Source organism: Microtus oregoni, unplaced genomic scaffold, assembly GCF_018167655.1.
Source record: "Microtus oregoni isolate MIOR12 unplaced genomic scaffold, Mior012 000008F_ref0000371, whole genome shotgun sequence".
In the NCBI taxonomy this organism is placed as follows: domain Eukaryota; kingdom Metazoa; phylum Chordata; class Mammalia; order Rodentia; family Cricetidae; genus Microtus; species Microtus oregoni.
In genome coordinates, this window is record NW_024543067.1 from 41,824,637 (window position 1) to 41,845,406 (window position 20,770).

The following is a 20,770-nucleotide window of genomic DNA, read 5'->3' on the forward strand; positions in this document are numbered from 1 at the left end:
TCAGGATTGTTGGTAGAAAGGACTGTTCAGGGCTCAGATCTCCCCTGTTTTCCACAGTTTTCCAGGCCTAGGTGACCCACATCCTCTGGAACCCAGAGGTTCTGGCAGGTGGCACAGAAGTAGGGCTCTTCTTTCTTAGAGTCAACTCGGTCCTGTTGTTGCTTCAGAGTGTCTGTGTGAAGACCATAGATAGACTCTTGCTGAGACTGCACGGCTAGCCTTGACTTCCCTTCCTCCCACAATCTTGAGATTGCCCCCCATCTCCCACAATAAATCACATGCACCAAATCCCTGCCCAAGGCTTCCTAGAGCCTCTTGGGACTTGTGACATACTAATATTATGATGAGCTCTTGATTCAGGTGTCTTCTCTAGCACTGTTGTCCCACTGGGGGCTCCCTGCCTTGCCTCTAGATCCCTGGCATGGGAATGGGACTGAAATTCTTGCTGGAACAGTTCATTTATGTAGTACTATAGCCCTCACCTGACCTCCTAGGCTGGTGTTTTTACCTTACCTACAGCCTGCCCTAGGTTCCCAAGTGGTAGGTTCTGTAATCTCTGGAGCTCAGGATGAGCTCTACATGCAGAAACATTTCAGAAACTAAATTTTCTTGAGAGAAGAAACAATTTTATCCAGAATCATTAAATGAAGCAGACAGCTAGTGGCCAAATGGCTTTTCTGGGAGCCACCAAACAGCAAGGGGTAGTTAGAAGGCCTCAGAGGGAATCAGATGACAGTTACCAGATGCCTCTCTGTGCCAATACCATACACCCTACAAACTCTTCGTGGATTCTTAAAACTTTCCTTAGGTGAATTGTTAACTTCATTTTAGTGTGAAGATGTCATTTAAAATCAGAAAACTTCAGTTACATAATCAGTATAAAGTAAAAGAAAAGAGCCAAATTTTGATCCCCTCTCTTAGCAATTCTAAAGACTGTTCTCTTTTCAACATCAACTGGCTTTAAAGACTCCCTCTGGAACCAGATATAAAGAATTGGACTAGCAGTGATCTTAGCAGCTGGGTGGAGGAGGATGAGGATGGCTGCTGGGTGGATGAGGATGGCTGCTGGATGGAGGTGGATGAGGATGGATGCTGGGTGGAGGAGGAGGAGGATGGAGGTGGATGAGGATGGCTGCTGGGTGAAGGTGGATGAGGATGGATGCTAGGTGGAGGAGGATGAGGATGGCTGCTGGATGGAGGAGGATGAGGATGGCTGCTGGATGGAGGAGGATGAGGATGGCTGCTGGATGGAGGAGGATGAGGATGGATGCTGGGTGGAGGAGGATGAGGATGGATGCTGGGTGGAGGTGGATGAAGATGGCTGCTGGATGGAAGAGGATGAGGATGGCTGCTGGGTGGAGGTGGATGAAGAGCTTGAAGGAACTGAGCTGCCGAGGTGGGGCAGCTGTAGTGATTATCTCACCATGGAGATATCAATCTAGAGGCTTTATTTATCAATTGATTTTGCTTCTAGACAAGCAAGAGCCCTAGTCCTGAGCTGTGTGACTACAGTGTGGCTCCATCTCTCATCAGCCAAAGAGCAGAGTGGTTCCACTGAGGACTCCTCCACGTCTGAAAGTCCCTTATTCTCAAACAGCAAAAGGGCTGGCATTTCCCATCCCCTTCCTTCCTTCTCTGTGTAAATCCTGGACTGGTGACCAGTGATCCAAGTTCCTTAGCCCAGCCACGGTGACAAAAAACCTGACTTTCTCAGCTCTGAAAAGAGCTGACAGGCTGTTCCCTGGGCTCCCCTCGGCAGGAGCCTTGACAAGAGCTGGGAGAGGGAGACCTTGGCTCGAAAGCTTCTCAAGTTGCTGCACAAAGGCCCTCTTTTCTTTCCCAGGCACGGTGACAAATGCTGCTGCTCCCTCTGGCTGGAAGGGCCAAGGGGAGGGGGCAAGATTCCCATGCCTGAACTCTGAAAAGAATGGCAAGCAAAGACAATAATGTGCACGGCTTTTGGCTACGCTTCTTGACTTGCAGCCAGGTAGCCAAGAGGTCCGAAATTACATCATTATCGTCCATCTGAGTAATTTCTCCGCTTGGTCTTCTTGGAAGAATAGTTACCTCAGCAACAGATTGTTATCAGTTCTTCAACAATTTGTGCCAACGAGCAATTTCCTTTATGCTGAAAACCAGTGGCTTAAGAGCTGGGTCTGGCTGCCCTCACCCTCCCAGGTCTGTGAGTGGATTGCACCATATTTAGGGATGGAATTGGATTTGGCAGCCAGCTTTAATAAGAATGAAGGGTCAGGGCAGTGGTGCTGGGATTCCCAATGCCACCTATTCCCACAGTGGACCAGTCTGAGCTTCTGGAATGACTGTCTTTGCTACTGAAAGCTGCCCAGACTCAGTCAGAAGGAGAAGCTGGTGGGAGACATGTCCTGCTGAAGCAGCCAGGGCTTGTTCCTACTGTACTCTCATTCCTTCTCTTGTTTCCACTTCTGGATGACAGTCCTTGTCTCCTGGGCTTCAGATAAACTTGACAAAGATAGAAGGTCCAAGAGGCATGTAGAAATCCAAGGTGATTTACATCAAAATACAGATTCCTCTGGACTCATGATGGGGTCACCAGATGACAAGCTGGGAGCTGCCTCTCAGCACAGCACCAAGAGTATATAACTACAGATTGCTAACTGGGGAAAATGAAAATTCAAAACCTGAAGTTCAGGCTGGGGAGATGGCTCAGTGGGTAAAGTACTTGCTGTGTGAGCAAGAGACACTGAATTGGGCTCCGTGGCACACATATAAAAATGGGGCATGGTTGTGTGTGTCTGAAATGATGGGCAAGGCAGTGGGAGAGGGAAGGACAGAGAGGAGCAGATCCTAGGGCTTTGCTGGCCAGCCAGTTTAACCCAATCAAAGAGCTCCAGCTTCAGTGAGAGACCCTGTCTCAAAAAATAAGGTGAAGTCATTGAGGAAGACATCTTCATGTTAACTTCTGGCCCTATACATACCCTCAAGGGTGACTAAACTCTCTGTCTCTGTCTCTGTCTCTCCCTCTTTCTCTCGTGTACATGTACACACACACACACACACACACACACACACACACACACACACACACCCCGGAAGCACAGTGTCCAGCTGCTCCTTGTTTTGACACTACTACCAAGTGGAGAAAGTATTCAGTGTGGCCATCATAAGTTGGAGGCATCTGTGGTCAGCAGGAAGAGTCCCCTAGTTCTAATGTGGAGCGGCAGAGAGTGGAAGGAGAGATAATCTGAAAACCTGAAGGTTCACTAAGATTTAGGTGTCTTGCCCAAAGCCACTCAGCCAGTAAGCATGAGGCTGGGATTTGAGCCCCTGTGTGTGTGTTACCACCCTCAGGTAGGGGTTGGGAGTGACCTGAGGGAGATCTAGTTTGAATTTAGCATGTGCCCAAGACCTAAGGGCAAATCTGTACCTACAGCAACCATTTCTGTGCCTCTGATCACACAGAGACTGCAAATGGTTCTGAAGGAATGAGGGTGGTGTTTGGAAGTCTCAGGCCCTGGCACTGAACTACACAGCTGCTTTGTTTTCTGAGCCTGGACTTCAGAAAATGCTGGGCCACTACCTTTCCTGATGAGGCCTAGATGCTTCTTGCAAATAACAGGCAGGCCTCTTAGAGTGGCTTCCTTGTTATCTATCAAGTTACATGCAGCACTTGTGGTCCAGGAAGAGAGAGAAGGGCCAGGATTATTGGAGGCGAAAGCTGTGACAAACACTCAAGGGAACAATTTAAAAGGATGAACAATTTTTAGGGATTTTTATTTTGTTATTAGTATATTTGAAAATGTCATACATGAGTCCTTATTGATACGATCTCCACCCTCATTTCCCCAATCTCTTCCAATGCCTATGTCCCCCCAACTCCTTTTTAAATTTTTTGAGCATTTCTTTTTAAATTGTTATTTAGTTACAATCTGTCTGTCTGTCTGTCTGTCTATCTGCCCTGCTGAGTCTATTTAGCATTGTTCTCATGTATATTTGTTTAGGTATGACCATTTGAGATTGGATAACTGTGCTGATCAGTTTTATGTCAACTTGACATAAGTTAGAGTCATCAGAGAGAAGGGAGCCTTAGTGGAGAAGACACCTCCATAAGATAAGGCTGCAGGCAAGCCTGTAGGGCATTTTTTTAGTAATTATTTTTGTGTCGAGGGAATAATTTGCTTACTAGGTGGGCTGGTTAGTTTCATTGTCAACCAGACACAAGCCAGAGTCATTTGGGGAGAGGGTACCTTAGCTGAAAGTATGTCTCCATCAGATTGAGCGGGGCAAGTCTGTGGGGCACTTCAGTTTTGGCCTTTATGGCTGACATAGGAAGCTCAGTCCTGTGAGTGGCGCCTCTCCTGGACAGGTAGTCCAGGTAGTTAGAAGAAAGTAGCTGAATGTAAGCCTGAGGACCATGCCTGTAAGTAGCACTCCTCTGGGGCTCTTCAGTTTCTGCCTCCTGGCTCCTGCTCTGGCTTCCCTCAATAGGGAGCTGTGACATCAATGTGTAAGCCAAATAAACCTTTTCCTCCTCTGTTTGCTTTTGGTCAGTAATAGAAAGAAAATGAAGGCACCGAGATACGTTTGTGACCTCCTCCCACCACTTTGGTTAAAAGTAAGGGCAGAAGGCAGGATATCACCCAGGGCAATGCAGAAGAGGTCCAGTAGCCGCCCATAGGGCCAGGATAGGTGGACAGAGGGTCAGGGGGAGGACAGGGCAGCCATATTTGGAAAGAGCCTAGAAAAAAGGACTTAAAGTAATCTGCCCCCAGAAAACTCTTAAGTTACAGGAGCCTCATACCTTCTACAACTGCTCAGAAATTTTGTAGACAGTCATCTTGTTGAGCTGGGCCTGACTGCAGAACATACAGAAAGAGATGATCCCTTGTCTGTTTCCGTGGATTGAGAAGCACGTTCAGCGTGGATGAAATCAGGATCCTGAAGCCCAATGGGGCCTTGAAGATGGGAGTCACAGAAGAGCCTGGACACAGTAACCATCCCACAGGATCATGTGATAGGTTGTAACCGTCTACACTGGACAGAGAGGAACTCTGTAGATGAGAGCTATGTGGTGCTGGTGTTGGCTTCAATGGTCGAATCCACCTTCACTGGAGTTGTCTCGACAAAGTCAAAGCTGCTATGGTGGGAATGATCTGTGCCATTGTCAAGGGCTATAGTTGGGGCCTTTTTGATTATTTTTTGATAGGTTATAATTGAACATTGAATAACATATCTCTGTCTATAAGAAGCCAAGTTACTCTTGAAATATCAGTGTATATCCCCTTAAGCAAGCAGTTTATATTTTGCTGAAGTTCACATGTTCTGTTAAAAAATTTACTATTAGTGTGTGTCAGGATGTGCAGGTATGTAGACGTCAGAGGACAACTCTATGTAATCACTAATTTATTTCCTTCTCTATATGGCTCCATCTAACAATTAAACTCAGATGTTCATGGCAAGGGCCAGCCTAGGCTACAGGTTTTAAAAGGAAGATTTGTGAACTGTTTATATTTTGGCAAATCTTTTTTTTTATTTTAAGAAGAGGAGGAGAAAAATATCTCAGATGATTGCCTGTTGTGGCTGGAGATGAGGGACCAAGAGATGGGTATCTCCAAAATGACCTTGGACAAGTGGTGCCCTGATACAGATGTGGTGGGTGTTTCTTGGTATTGATCATCTTCATGGCCTCATCAGAGACATGACAAAGTGAGTGGGAAGTCGAGGTCTGTGAGGAAGCACAATGTCACTGAGGTGGACAGAGTACGAAGGACTCTACAGAGCTAAACTGTCCACCTCTCAATTCTTTGCTGCCTCAGAGAGTCAAACTTTCAAAGCTCTTTTGTTTAAGTGATGGAGGTGTCACTTGGAGACTGATCTATTCCTCCACTGCTTAATGCTTTCTTTGGAAATAATTGCATATCTGCAGGGATGCGGCAAAAATAGCAGAAAGAGCTTAATACAGTTTCCACCCAGCTTCCCAGTGGTAGCCACTTGGACAGCACCACTACAGTTAAAAAAAACCAGCAAATTAACATGAAACAAAATGTATCTTAATCTTGACTGTTTTCCTCCTAGTCATATTGTTCATTTAAAATGCCTTAATTGCGATTGATTGTGGCGTGTTCTCTATCGAGTATAACTGTCCTTAATCTTTATCTTGCAGGTCTTGATGCTTATAAAAAGCATTGCTAAATTATTCTACAGAGTTTCTCTTAATTGAAGTCTGCCTGAAGTCTTCTAATGCTTAGACGGCTACTTGTTTCTGTCTAAAACATTCCTCAGGCGCAGCGAATCATGGCTATGGGCTACCACTTTATCTTGGCTCTGAGGGGTCATTTTTTTTGTTGTTGTTTATTTTTTTTTAGTTGTTGAAAAAAAAATTTCTGCCTCCTCCCCGTTTCCCATTTCCCTCCCCCTCCTCCCACCCATTGTCCCCTCCCCCCACTCGCCTCCCTCTCTCCCCCTCCCCCCCATTCCATTTCCCCTCCCTCTCTAGAATGAAAAGCAGTCCAGATTCCCTGCCCTGCGGGAAGTCCAAGGTCCTCCCACTTCTATCCAGGACCAGGAAGGTGAGCATCCAAACAGGCTAGGCTCCCACAAAGCCAGTTCATGTATTAGGATCGAAACCTAGTGCCATTGTCTTTGGTTTCTCATCAACCTTCATTGTCCGCCATGTTCAGAAAGTCCGGTTTCATCCCATGCTTATTCAGTCCCAGTCCCGCTGGCCTTGGTGAGCTCCCAATAGATCAGTTCCACTGTCACAGTGGGTGGGTGCACCCCTCGTGGTCCTGACTTCCTTGCTCATGTTCTCTCTTCTTCTGCTCCTCATTTGGATCTTAAGAGCTCAGTCCGGTGCTCCAATTTGGGTCTCTGTCTCTATCTCGATCCATCTCCTGATGAAGGTTCTAAGGTGATATGCAAGATATTCATCAGTATGGCTATAGGATAGGGTCATTTCAGGTTCCCTCTCCTCAGTTGCTCAAGGTACTAGCTGGGGACATCTCCCTAGACACCTGCGAGCCCCTCTAGAGTCAAGTCTCTTGCCAACCCTAAGATGGCTCCCTTAATTAGGATATATATTTCTCTGCTCCCGTATCCACCCTTCCTTTATCTCAACCATCCCATTCCCCCAAACTCCCCCCATCCTCCCCTTCTCATGTTTCTCACCCCATTTCCCCTTAGCTCCATGCCACTTCACCCCCAAGTTCCCAGTTTTTGCCCTGCAATCTTGTCTACTTCCCATATCCAGGCGGATAACTATATGTTTTTTCTTTGGGTTCACCTTCTTATTTAGCTTCTCTAGGATCAGAAATTATATGCTCAATGTCCTTTATTTATGGCTAGAAACCAATTTTGAGTGAGTACATCCCATGTTCATCTTTTCGGGTCTGGGATACCTCACTCAGGGTAGTGTTTTCTATTCCCATCCATTTGCATGCAAAATTCGAGAAGTCATTGTTTTTTACCGCTGAGTAGTACTCTAATATGTATACATTCCACACTTTCTTCATCCTTTCTTCCATTGAAGGGCATCTAGGTTGTTTCCATGTTCTGGCTATTACAAATAATGCTGCTATGAACATAGTTGAAAAATGCTTTTGTCATATGATAGGACATCTCTTGGGTATATTCCCAAGAGTGGTATTACTGGGTCTTGGGGTAGGTTGATCCCAAATTTCCTGAGAAATCGCCACATTGATTTCCAAAGTGGTTGCACAAGTTTGCAATCTGAGGGGTCATTTTATACTTGGTATTTTCCCCATTATAACTGACAAAGATCTTGGTGCAGTGAGTAACTGCAAGGTCACTGCAACTACTAACTTACTGGTTTGGGGTTCATAAGTGGATGTTCCCATGTTTACTGTTACTATGGTGTTTGCTTCATAGAGATTTACGCTTCCCTCGTTCTTTATCAACTATAATGCTAGTTCTTTACTTCTTTCATTTACTTCTACCTCATGGGAGTGAATCAGGAAAAAGGTGAACAAGAGGAAGAGGAGATCGGCTATAATGATTCTTTCAAGAAGTAATGTTGTCAACAGGTGCCAAACACTTGGGGTGTAGTTAGATGGAGACTCAAGAGTCAGGAAGCTTGTCTGAGCACCAGAAACACTAGTTCACCTCATGTGCTTACTAATTGCCCCATGGGAAGGGATGCATGCGAAGGAAAGTCTTGAGAAAGTGAGAGGCTATAGGCTACAGAATGCACAGAGAACACAGACAGCAAGAGGAAGCCAGGAGGAAGTGTGGATTTGGATGCAGGAAGATGGGATTGTTTGAAGATAGCAAAAGGAAGGCCCTGGTTGATGACTTCCTTCTCTTTTGTGAGACAGAAGATGAAGTTGTCAACTGAGGTGAGGAGAAGCAGGACTTGACAAGCCTCAGGAGATGGCAGGGGAGTTGGTGCTAGGAAACAGGGATGAAGTGAGAAGCTAGGGTGAGTTTAGCATCACCCAGCCTGTTAGAAGAGCAGGCTGTTGAGAGATCCTGTGTGGAGAAATACCAGAGTCAGTGCAAACAGAGGGGAGGGGCAGGAAGGTCAGTTACAGGAGGACCTCGCAATACAGGTGGGGCTAACCCACATGAGGAAGAAGGGGATCACTGCTGGAGAAGAGCATTTTTCAGCCAGTGGAGCAGCAGCTGCAAGGGGGTGATGGAGAAAGGGGCATGTGGAGAAAGGTTGGCTCTGCTAGCTGGATGGAGGACAGATGGGGCGAAGCTCTCCACAGAGGGAGCAGAATCACTCTGCAGAGATCAGGGAGGCAGGAGATGGAAAAAAGTGCCCAGTATTCAGTGAAATGATTGATATTTGGATGTCTCTAAAAAGAGCTCCTTCTGTGATTGAGCGTCCTTTGGGTTTATACCCAACAGCGGTATTGCTGGATCTTGAGGAAGGTTGTTTCCTAATTTTCTGAGAAATCGCCACACTAACATCCAAAGGGGCTGTACCAGTTTGCACTCCCACTAGCAATGCAGGAGTGTTCCCTTTACCCCAGAACCTCTCCAGCATAAGTTGTCATCAGTGTTTTTGATCTTGGCCATTCTTACAGGTGTGAGATGGAATCTCAAAGATGTTTTGATTTGCATTTCTCTGATGACTAAGGATGTTGAACATTTCCTTAAGTGTCGTTCATCCATTCTAAATTCCTCTGTTGAGAGTTCTCTGTTTAAGTCTGTACACCATTTTTTTTATTGGATTATTTGTTCTTTTGATGACCAATTTCTTAAGTTCTTTGTATATTTTGGAGATCAGTCCTCTGTCCAATGTGGGGTTGGTGAAGATCTTTTCCCATTCTGTAGGCTGTCATTTTGTCTTATTGACTGTGTCCTTTGCTTTACAGAAGCTTCTCAGTGTCAGGAGATCCCATTTTTTAATTGTTTCTCTCAGTGTCTGTACTACTGGGGTTATATTTGGGAAGTGGCCTTCTGTGCCCATGCATTCAAGTATACTTCCAACTTTCTCTTCTATGAGGTTCAGTGTGTTTGGTTTTCTGTTGAGGTCTTTGATCCATTTGGACTTGAGTTTTGTGCATGGCAATAGATAATGATTTATTTTCATTCTTCTACATGTTGATATCCAGTTATGCCAGCACCATTTGTTAAATATGTTTTCTTTTTTTACATCTCATAGTTTTTGCTTCTTTGCCAAAAATCAGGTGTTTGTAGGTCTGTGGGTTAATATTCGGTTCCATTGGTCTTGTCTCTTTTTATGCCAATACCCAGCTGTTTTTAGTACTGTAGCTCTGTAGTAGAGTTTGAAATCAGGGATTGGGATGTCTCCAGTAGTTCCTCTATTGTAAAGACTGTTTGGCCTATCCTGGGCTTTTTCTTTTTCATATGAAGCTGAGAAGCCTGGGGATCATGGGAGAGGGTAGAAGATGAGGGGGAGGAAGGAACGGAAACAGAAAAATACATAGCTCAATAAAAACAATAAGAAAGAGCTCCTTCTAGACTCCCCCCACACAGAGTCAGTGGGGTCCAGGGCAGACTGTAGCTGAACCACTGTGTATTAACCAAGTACCCAGGAAAGGCTTGAGAGTCTAAGCTGTGAGGGAACACTAGGAACACTGAGAAGGGCTTTGCCATGGTGACTATAACGTTATCATCCATGTGAACCTTGGCATCCAAAGGCCCATCTGCTCTGACTCTGAGCTCTTTCTTGAAGTCACTTTAAAGTCAGTTTCCAGTTCACCCAGAGCCATACAGAATACACTGTTTTGGTTTAATCAGGGCTGGAACTGTTTAATTTAGAGAAGCACACATGCCAAGTTTCTTCAGAATAAAAGACCCCATTAAGTTTTCACTGACGGTACCCTCCCCAAACACCAAGTCATGGTTAATCCCATTTTTAATTTTCATGTAACCACAGATAGTCCCAGTTACTGAGGACATACAGAGAAAATATGGAGTCCACTTTGGCTACTTTATTGGGTTTGGCTTTGGAAAGTTGTGTTCCTATATTAATTTTGTATGCTGATGATTATATTAAATTTTCAGCTTGAAACAGAAAATAACATCTATTACCCCCTTGGGCTAACTCAATTTAACTTCTTCATGAGTGGAAGAAACAGCTCAATATCTTGCCACAGTTCTTTGAAGGGACTTGTGCCCTTACACTCCCTACACTCAATTTTATTACATTTATTTTTTTTCTGTTCCAAAAGATAGTATGTGAAAAATGTCCAGCCAATGTTTGGCACATAGAGTGTCCTTCAGGACCAATAAATGCTCCAAAAGTCCAAGAAATTTTGAAACATAAATAGCTCGTTGTATAATTAAGTTAGCTAATAGTCCCCCACTATTCAGAGAACAAATTAATAAAGTATGACTATTTTATAAGACTACAGATTTGTTGATCTGTATAAAAGTTACATGTTGCACAACAGGAATTCTTTCTACAAACTTCTGAAAACTGTGCCCAAGTCCTTTCCTTGAGATCTTCTGTCATATTATTCTCACACTCTCACATCGTCAGTTCCCTTGCCTCTGCTGGAAGAACACAGAGCCACTCTGTAAGCCAGTGGGGAGTCCAGAGAAACATGGGAGGAGGAGGGACTAAGTGCAGGGTGTGGGTGTGGGGCTGGGGAGCATGGTGCTTGGTGGGCAGATGAGGAGTTGTCTGCTAGAATTAACAGCCAGGAGAGACCATTGGCTGAGGATGAAGATACACAGCTGACGGAGGAAGGTCATTGGCTAATTAATAAAGAAACTGCTTGGCCTGATAGGTTAGAACATAGGTGGGTGGAGTAAACAGAACAGAATGCTGGGAGGAAGAGGAAGTGAGCTCAGACACCACACCACTACTCTCCAGGGCAGATGCAATGAAGCTCCGACTCAAGATGGACGTAGGCTAGAATCTCCCTGGTAAGTCACTACCTCGTGGTGCTACACACATTAATAGAAATGGGCCAAGCAGTGTTTATATGAATACAGTTTGTGTGTTGTTATTTGGGGGCATAAACTAGCCAGGCGGCTGGGAGCTGGGTGGCAGGAACGCAGCCCGCAGCTCCTTTCTACACACAGCAAAGGTTAGAGAGATGAGAACAAGTTTAGTGGAGGGAGTCAGAGTCACACACATTTTCGGAATCTAGAAGATATTCCTCAGAAATAACATGATGTTTCAAATATTGGGATGGTAAAACAAAACCTCCAAGGTTATTGCCGTGGCACTGAGACAGTACTCAGACACTCCCCCTTTGCTAATTTGACTTTTACTTACATATGTTTGCATTTTGAGGTAATATTTGTCAATATAACTATCTCTGAGATTTTTTTCTTGAGTATTTCCCTTTATCATGTCTCATGCCAAAATCTCTGCGTGGACTTTATAGCGTGACTGAGGTTTCACAGTCCACACAAGTGACGATGCCTGAACACAGGTGCCTGTGCACATCATCTCACTCCCTCTTGGATCATTCCCCAGGACTTGGTCCCTAGGAGGAACGCCTCTGTGCGACACATCTTCCTGTTGAGTTTCCAATGGAATTATGAAGGCACATGCCAATGCCTGAGCCCTAGAGCCTGGGGTAGAGGCAGAGGTTCTAGGGCAGGAGGCAGGAGTCACTATCTTCAAGACATGACTATACTGAGCCTGTAGCTCCAGACATAGTAGAAATCCCTGGAAGAGTTCCACAGGGCAGGAAGAGAAGCAAGATGGCAGGCATAAGACGCCAGCAGGCAAGCTGCTATTGTTTAAATGCCAGTACTGTCTTCCTGAAGCTGGACCTAGAAAACACTAGCATTGTCTGGGGAGAGCTCATGCTCCTAAGATAGAAGCAAGATCCTGTCTATCTCCTGCTATTAAGGGATCCTGAACACAGAAAGCAAACACAATGTAGGTACTCCAGCCTGAAACAGGAAGGACAGTTGGTGTCTTTGAGTCCATCAGTGGATTTAACAGAGATATGCAGAAAAATTGCACAAGCACTGAACATAAACAGACTTTGTTTTATGTTATTATTCTCTTAACCATTTTGAATAGTATTTATATAGGGTTTATCATTGTATTTGGTATTAAATGTACTCTAGAGGTGATTCAAGATACACACAAAGATATACATAGGTTATAGGAGAATACTATACTCTTACATAAAGAATGTGAGCATTCATTGACAGACCTGGGTATTGTTGACTTTTTGCTTCCAATCCCCTGCATATTATTTGGAATACAAAAGACTCTGTATCCAGGTACAGGGAAGAATTCTCAAAGGTGACTGTGATGTGGATGCTGGAGCTGAAGAGGGTGGGAGAGTTCAGATCTGGGTAAAAAAGGCCTGCAGAAAGTGCTTCCAGTTCAGGACAAGGAAGGGCCAGAGCAACTTGTCAGCTCAGCAGAGCCAAGAAGTGAGACTGTTGGCATGGGACCTTTGGGGCTGAGCACATGGTCTCTAGGGTTTTGACAGTGAAGTTTTTCCATTTTCCTGTTCTGCTTTTCTCTCTTCTTAAGACACTTCAAAGCTCTAGTAGTGCCGGGCGGTGGTGGCACACGCCTTTAGTCCCAGCACTCGGGAGGCAGAGGCAGGCGGATCTCTGTGAGTTTGAGACCAGCCTGGTCTACAAGAGCTAGTGCCAGGACAGGCTCCAAAGCTACAGAGAAACCCTGTCTCGAAAACCTAAAAAAAAAAAAAAAAAAAAAAAAAAAAAAAGCTCTAGTAGTATGATGGCACCCAACTGTCTTGTGCTAGTCGTGTTTAAATAAATAAAGGAAGGGTCCTGGGCCTATAGTTTGAGGAAAAACTGACCTGGAGGAGCAAGCCTGGCCCAGAAAAGCCTGAAACATTAGCTTATAAGGTCAGAGAGGCAGATATGCTCAGAGCAGACAGGGAGAGGGCTGTTGGCAGATCCAACCCCAGATATTACCCTTCTCTCTGCTAAAGCACCTTTAAGAATGAACTAAGGCATGAGACAAGCACCTGTAACCCGGCGCTTGGAAGGCTGGGGAAGAAGAATGGAGAGTTAGAGGTGAGATGAGGCTAATGTAAGACTGTTTCAAAAACCAAAAACAACAGCCAAACCTCCACAAAAACAAAGAATTGAGTGAAGACACTAGACACCGGCCCTATAGACAACTTGGGCAACACGCCCTCCATCCTCCTCTCAATCCATCTACTGAATGTGCTCTTGCAGTTCCCTCCTGGCTGCAAAAACTCAAGAGTCTATGCTGATTTTGCAAGAATAAATAGCAGTGGCGTAAATAAGCCTGTTGCTCAGATTTTCAGATCTGGAGATTTTGCCACATAACTGTTCCACTGCCAAGAATCCGTACCCCAGAGCCCTTCCTCTCATCACTGAAGATTTTCAAGAAGATAATTTATAGCCTAGTGCTGGCTGCCAGATTGACAGCCTTACAAACAAGAGGTGAAATCCAATCTAGATGGAACCATGCCCACTGTCTATTTTTAGGGGAAAGATTATTCGTGCATATGGGCATCTTGGAATAGATCATTGCTAGGGGTGGGGTGGTTGGGTAGAGATTTCAAACAGCCTTGACCTTACGTTTCCTATTCTCAGTGAGGGCTGGAAGGGGAGTAGGAATATCCGGGGTTTGGGATGCAATACAGGGTATCCCTCAAACCACTAGATATTTTTCAGAGTAATAAAAAGAGTTTTTCTTCTAAAAATAGCCCTCTTAGATGCCCGAACTTAATTATAGTCATAGGGCATGAACCAAGGTACCAAGCCCAGAATTGGGTCTCAGCAAATATTACCCTGTACAACCCTGCTCCAGCTCCACACGGCAGAATTGGCCGCCTGTGCTTGACAGATGAGCACACTGAGGAGCTGAGAATAAATTCAAATTGTCTATCTCCCACTTCACTTCAGCTGCTTCTAGCCCCAGGTACCCATGTCTGGGAGCTGCAAGGCCCAGCTGCATTTGTTCACCCACGCTACATAGTCACAGTACTGGGCAGGGGTGGAAATTATGTTCAAGTTCCTAAGATGAATCAAGCCCACAGCTGGCTTTGGGAAGTGTCACAGACACAGAGAAGGGGTGGTGGCTGCTTTAGGCAAGGCACAAGGAATGTCAAAACCATATTCTTTCAGTCTTGACCCTTAACACCGTCCTGGACATCTCAGAATTTCTCAGTTAATTTCCTTGTGTCCCCAGAGTTTTGCTCTCTGCTTTGAAGGTCTCTCTCTCTCTCTTTCTACCCTTCCTTCACAGCTCAGCTTAGATTCCACCTCATATCAAGTTGCCTACTGTGGCGGTTTGGGTGAAAATGGCTCCCATAGGCCCCAAGGGAGTGGTACTATAAGGAGGTGTGGTCTTGTTGGAGTAGGTGTGGCTTTTTTGGAGGAAGTAGGTCACTTAGGGTGGGCTTTGAGGTCTCAGATGCTCAAGTCAGGCCCAGTGTCTCATGGTCTTCCTGCTGCCTGCTGGCATGGATATAGAACTCTCAGTTACCTCTCCTGCATCATGTCTGCCTGTGTGCTTCCCTGTTTCCTGTCATGACGATAATAGTAATGGACTAAACCTCTTCACTGTAAGTCAGCCCCAATTAAATGTTTCCTTATGAGAGTTGCCATGGTCATGGTGTCTCTTCATAGCAATAGAAATCCTAAGACCCTTACTCAGGCTGAGCAGCCTCTGAGCTTCTCTTAGAGTTCACCATGGCCATGATTGTACATTAGCTATGTGTTTACAGCTCATGTTGGTTTCCCCATTATACAATAAGTGCTGTAAAGACAGTGACCACATCTCTTTCACTCAAAATTGAGCTCGCTGAGTTTCATCCAAGCATATGGCAGTGCGTTATGTATTTGAATGAGAGCAGGAACAAGCAAATGCTCTCGTGACGTTCATAGCTGTTAGTTTCTCGTGCCTTTACACGGTTCTGTCATCTAACCGTGCTTTCCTCGTTGACAGGTTAATCTTATCTCTTAAAAACATTTACAGTTCCTTTTGTGTCTCATTGGATTTGGAGATGCCCCCATCCCTGGACCCCTCCCTGGCATAGCAGGACAGAGCGCATGTGGTTTTCTGGTCTGTGTTTGACTGCGTGTGTACTCATTGTGCATGCAGTTCAGCATGTGCTCTGAGCGTTGCGCAACCTGCATTTTGTCAGCTGGAGTCTGGGAATGTCATGGCTCTCATGTCCAGTCCCCTTGGCAAAACTATAGGTGATGGCATGTTCTTTCTCTGGGAGGCACATACTGTCTGCTTTTCCCTTCCTTCCCTTTTCCTTCTCTTCTGTCTCTCTCTTTCCTCTCTGCTGCTTCCTTTCCTTCTCACTTCCCTGACACTTTCCACTTCTCTCTCCTCTTTCTTCCCCTCTTGTGTCGTTGACCACTATTGATGTGATGAGCCCTTTAATTCAATAATTTGATTCTACAAAGATGGTTGCAGTTTAATTCTGTAATTTCTATTGCATGTTTTATTAACTTATGTAACAGTTGAAGTGCTATCATGGAAGATGCATTTATTCACTTATAATTTGGTCACTCAGTAGACAAAGGTAAACGCCACTGTCTTGCATTTATTTGCCACCATTCTTGATATTGGACCAGTTCTGAAGCTTACATGATAACACCTACTTTGAAAATACCATAAACTCACATATTTAAGCATATCTGGTGGGTTTCACTCATTTTAACAATTGTTTTGGTTTGGTTTTTCTAGACAGGCTTTCTCTGTGTAGCTTTGATGCAGTAATTGTTATTGTTGAAGTTCAAACTTTTCTTCTCTAAACAGGGGAAGTTCTTCAAGTGGGATTCTAAGTACTTTTGGACTTGACAGGTCTTGTGCTACCTCCTTACTGTTTATATGGTGGGGTCGCAGGCTTTCACTATACATTTCTGACCTGGACCTGCAGCTGGATATTTCCTTAATATTTTCTTGTCCTTAGTGAAAGCTGGGCATAGTGGTGAATGCTTCAGTCCTAGGACTCAGGAGGCTGAGGCAGAAGGATGCACATTTGAGGGGAGGGCACGTAATGACACCCTGTTCCAAAGAATAAAATCTCAGCCTAGATGACAGAGGCAGTCTTCTCTACCCAAGGTTCATTATTCCCATGTCTCCTAAGTGAAGAGTTAGAAAACTATACTGGTTTTAGAGTTGACACACTTTACATGTTCACATTGTATTTTCTAATATATATTCAGGGTTGCAGGGATTTTTTCTGAATCACCTCCATTTCATATGTGTATGTCCTTTCGTCTATGTCAATGACTCTAGGACTCAGGAGACGATGGAATCAGCTGTCCACCTGCACACATTGACTTCACCCCACATCACCACTCACAAACGCCTCAGAGGAGCAATCATTCCACCACCAATGCATATGTCTATTGAGACTAGTTAAAAGCTCTGTGGCAGGAGTCTCTCTTAGTCAAGGTCCTCTCTAGGAACAGACCAACAGAACGGAAATACATTAAAAGGGATTTATAGCCCAACATACATGACATGGGCTGGATAGTCTGACAACGGCTGTCTGCCCATTGGAGAAACCAGGTAGCTCTCTGGTCCACAAGGCTGGATGCCTCAGCAGTTTCGGCCTGGAGCTGAAGGATCCCTGAGAGGCACTGATTTCTGAGGAAGATGTCTGATGTCAGCTAAGGACAGCAGCAGCAGCAGCATTCACTAACAGGGGGCAGGCAAGCAGAAAGCAAAAGGTTTTCCCTTGGACCTTCTAGGTTAAAACTAGAAGATGTTCCCACTCTCCCCTCCATCTGCATTCAGTGGGAATTCTGCCTACATGAATTAACCTAATCTAGGCCATTTCTCACAGCTGTGCCCAGAGGTTAGCCTAATCTAGGCAGTTCTACACAGCTGTGCCCGGAGTCTTGCTACCCCCATAAGTGATTCTAGAGTTTGACAAAGTGACAATATTAACCATTACTGTATTTTCTGTTGTTATTACAGAATGCCCCAAGGTGGGCAATTTATAAAGAAGGGAAGTGGTGTTTTTTTTTTTGTTTTTTTTTTTAAAAGAGTTGTATGATCGAGTCAAAGAGCATGGCATTGGCACTGAGTGGGAGCTTTGTGGTTGCCTCGTGACGTGGTAGGGGCATCACACAGTGAAACAGAGCAAGTGACAATCAACTAACATCACTGTAGGAAACACGTTATCTTGACCTCACACCAACCTAATTGCCTTCTGAATGAAGTCCCTATTCCCAAATAACACTGCCATGTGCATTTTAAGATTGCCCTTCTGTCTTGGTTACTCTTCTCATTTTCTGATTGAAATGTACAACAGAATGCCACTTCAGGAGAAAAAGGTTTATTTTGACCCTAAAATTATAGCAGGGATTGCATGGCACACGAGATATGAAACAGTCATTGCATCCAAAGCCAGGAAACAGAGCCATGAATGCTGGTGTAGTTTACTTTATCCTTTTTACTCGGTGTGAAACTCCAGCCTGTGAGATGGTGCTGCCCACACTTAGGGTGGGTCTCCCCCCTCACTATTAATCACAAGTCTATCCCTTCTCTACTAAACACCCAAGCATTTCATTTTTAAGTCATATCCTTCCACCCTTCTTCCCATAGGCTCAAGGTCATCTCATGATGTGAAATATATCCAATCCAACTTCAAAATTTCCCACAATCTTTAACAATGCTTTTTCAAACTTAAAGTTCAGAATCTCTTCCAAGACTCAGATCATCTCTTAACTGGAAGCTTCATACTATCAAAAAGCCAGTCATGGGTGTCCAGCACACTGTGGCAGAGTAAATATTCCCATTCCAACAGGGGCAAAACTGGGCAAAGCAAGGAAAGATGAGATCAAAGTAAGACCAATACCCAGTCATGCAAACACAAAAGTAATAGAATCATCTGGGCTTCAAAGAGCTTGCATATTCTCAACCTGAGCTCATACTCTGCTGCCTGTAGCCTCTCAGGCCAACTTCCCTCTTGGCACTCAGCTGTCCTCTGCCTGTGTCCTGTGGTTCTGGCATCTCCAAGATCCTTCAGTCTCCACTGCTACTCGGATTTCACCTTTACAGCTGCCTTCAGAGGCTTCTCAGGGGGTGGCATGGACGGACTCTGATACTGCCACACATTTTCCGGCCACTGTAGCTCTCTGGAATCATGGGGCGAGACTCCATGACATCCTCATTCTTGTCCTGAAGAGCTAAGTCTATCTGGAGAAGAAGTGAGAGTAAGAACAGGGCCCCAGATATTGGGGGTCTTTCCAGTTTGTTCTCTTACCCTCTTCCAAACTGTTGACTTCTTGTTGATATAAACCTAAGCTCTATTTTTCAGAGGCATGTAGTGTGGAAAGAGGATCCCCTCAGATGAGTTTACTGGGTTGGTCACCTTTCTGGTCCCATTCTTCCTGGGCCCAACAGATGAAAGCTACTCGTCCTTGCTTGTTAGAATCTAACCACCTTCAATAAAAACTGTATGTTTGCTGGAGACTGCAGGCAGGTCAATATTCAGAATAAAGAGAAATGAAAAAAAAATCAATTCTTTATGACAGAGCCAACTGCTGCTGCTGGCCTCTCTTCTGGAAAAGATGCAAGTGTCTGTCACTTAAAAAATCATAGCTAGTTTCTCTGGGTTCAAGCAGTTCTTGTTTTCAGGAGCATGAGAGACCTGGTTGCAACATAGCCTCACCCAAGAGAGAGATGGTTACAATACAGCCCTAGTTCAGGCCTGCTGGACTGATATGGCCTTAGTCCTCCAAGCTTAAACCCTCACATGAAACGGTAGATTGGTGGATCGTGGTGTCCAGCTGATGGGCCTGCGAACCTGGAATTCAGCTCCTTCAGGTTCTGGAGAAACCCTCTGCCTAACACTGATCGTGGACTGCAGGAGCTACTCATTGACAGAAGGGAAAAGGAGGAAGGGGAGAAGAAAGAGGAGAATGAATTTGAAGGCAGTGATGACCTCCAGCAACATCAAGCAGATCCAGCAAGAGTTGGAGCAGTGTGACATCCCAAAGGAGGTACGGGTTGGGTGTGTGACCACAGACTTTGCCATGCAGAATGTTCTGCTTCAGATGGGGCTGCACATGGTGGCAGAGAATGGCTGATCCTAGAGGCCCAGAGCTACATCTTACGCTGTCATGGCTGCTTCAAGACGATGTCGGACATGAATTGAGTGTTCTGTGGGCATCATGGGAACAAGACCTTGAGGAAAGTGTCAGTGACTATCAATGATGATGTCACCTTGCGTATGCATTTCTCCTGAAACCCCAGGTGCTGAACTCTCGAGGCCTCCGGTACCCACTGCCCACTCCCAAAGGGGGCAAATATGCCATCAACCCCTCTCTGACTGAGCATCAGTGCTTCCTCAGCTGTGACTGTCCCACAAGGCCAGGCAGAAGACCAACGTGTTTGCCCCTGACCACATAGCTGGGGTGTCTCCCTTTGCAGAAAATGACATCTCCAGCCATTCAGCCACCCTGCAGGTCCGGTACAGCACCTTAAGGCTGAGATGCTTAAATCCCGATGCTTCCAGAAAGATGTTTATAAAGAAAAAATGATATTGCAAGCCCTGCAGGCAAAACAGATTGCAGTTGGCTGCTGGGGATGCCTGGTGTACAATCTCCAGTGTCTGGTCTGCCAACCAGCTACATAGGACCCGGTTTCTCTGGACTTTCTGCGACTTTGTGCTGTGTGGGGTTGCAGTGCAACATGACTGCTCTGCTCGTGAGCATCCAGAGCCCAGACTCTGCCATGGGAAGGGAAACTTGAAGAAGGAAGGGTGCCCTGGAGCAAACCTTGAGCTCAAAGGAAGAAATATCCAAATGGTAATCTTTTTCCTAATAAACTTGATGGCCAGCTCAAAAATAAAACAAAAACACAGAAAACCCCCCAAAACCAAAAAAACAAAACAAACAAAACAATACTGGGTATAATTTTTAAAGCATCAAAGGATACACATCAGAATGTTTCCAGCAATTATCTCAGTGCTTTGGAAGGATATTTTAAAATTCTCTGTTATCAAATTTATAACCACGTAAGTAGAGTGTGATATTTCTCTTTCGGAGGGAAAAGTTAAGCAATATTTTTGTATTTAATCCTTCTTGAGGACAAAGAAGATTAGACGTGTTGAGGATTAATTAGGATTGCGATTCTGGAAAGGGCAGATTCTAACAGTCTAGAAACTAGGCTCCAGGGGTTCACACTGTGGCAGCAGTGCTTATGACCTTAAATCACAGAAGGTTGGAAGTTGTGTGGCTTTTGTCAGGTGATGTATGTGCTGGCTGAGAGAGAGTACGTGATCTTTAAGAACGAGACTGAGTGTGGTTTCAGCCTGAGTGATTTGGGGAAGGGCTATGTTAACAGGACGTTGGCAGAGACGGACAGTGTGCCAAGGTCACCCACCTGGAAAGGTGGGTT

General features: G+C 45.0%; 1 pseudogene; it reads left to right on the forward strand.

Annotated features, from left to right (window-relative positions):
* The first annotated feature begins 1,193 nt into the window (after positions 1–1,193).
* Positions 1,194–19,911, forward strand: LOC121451363 (annotated as a pseudogene).
* The last annotated feature ends 859 nt before the right edge of the window (positions 19,912–20,770 follow it).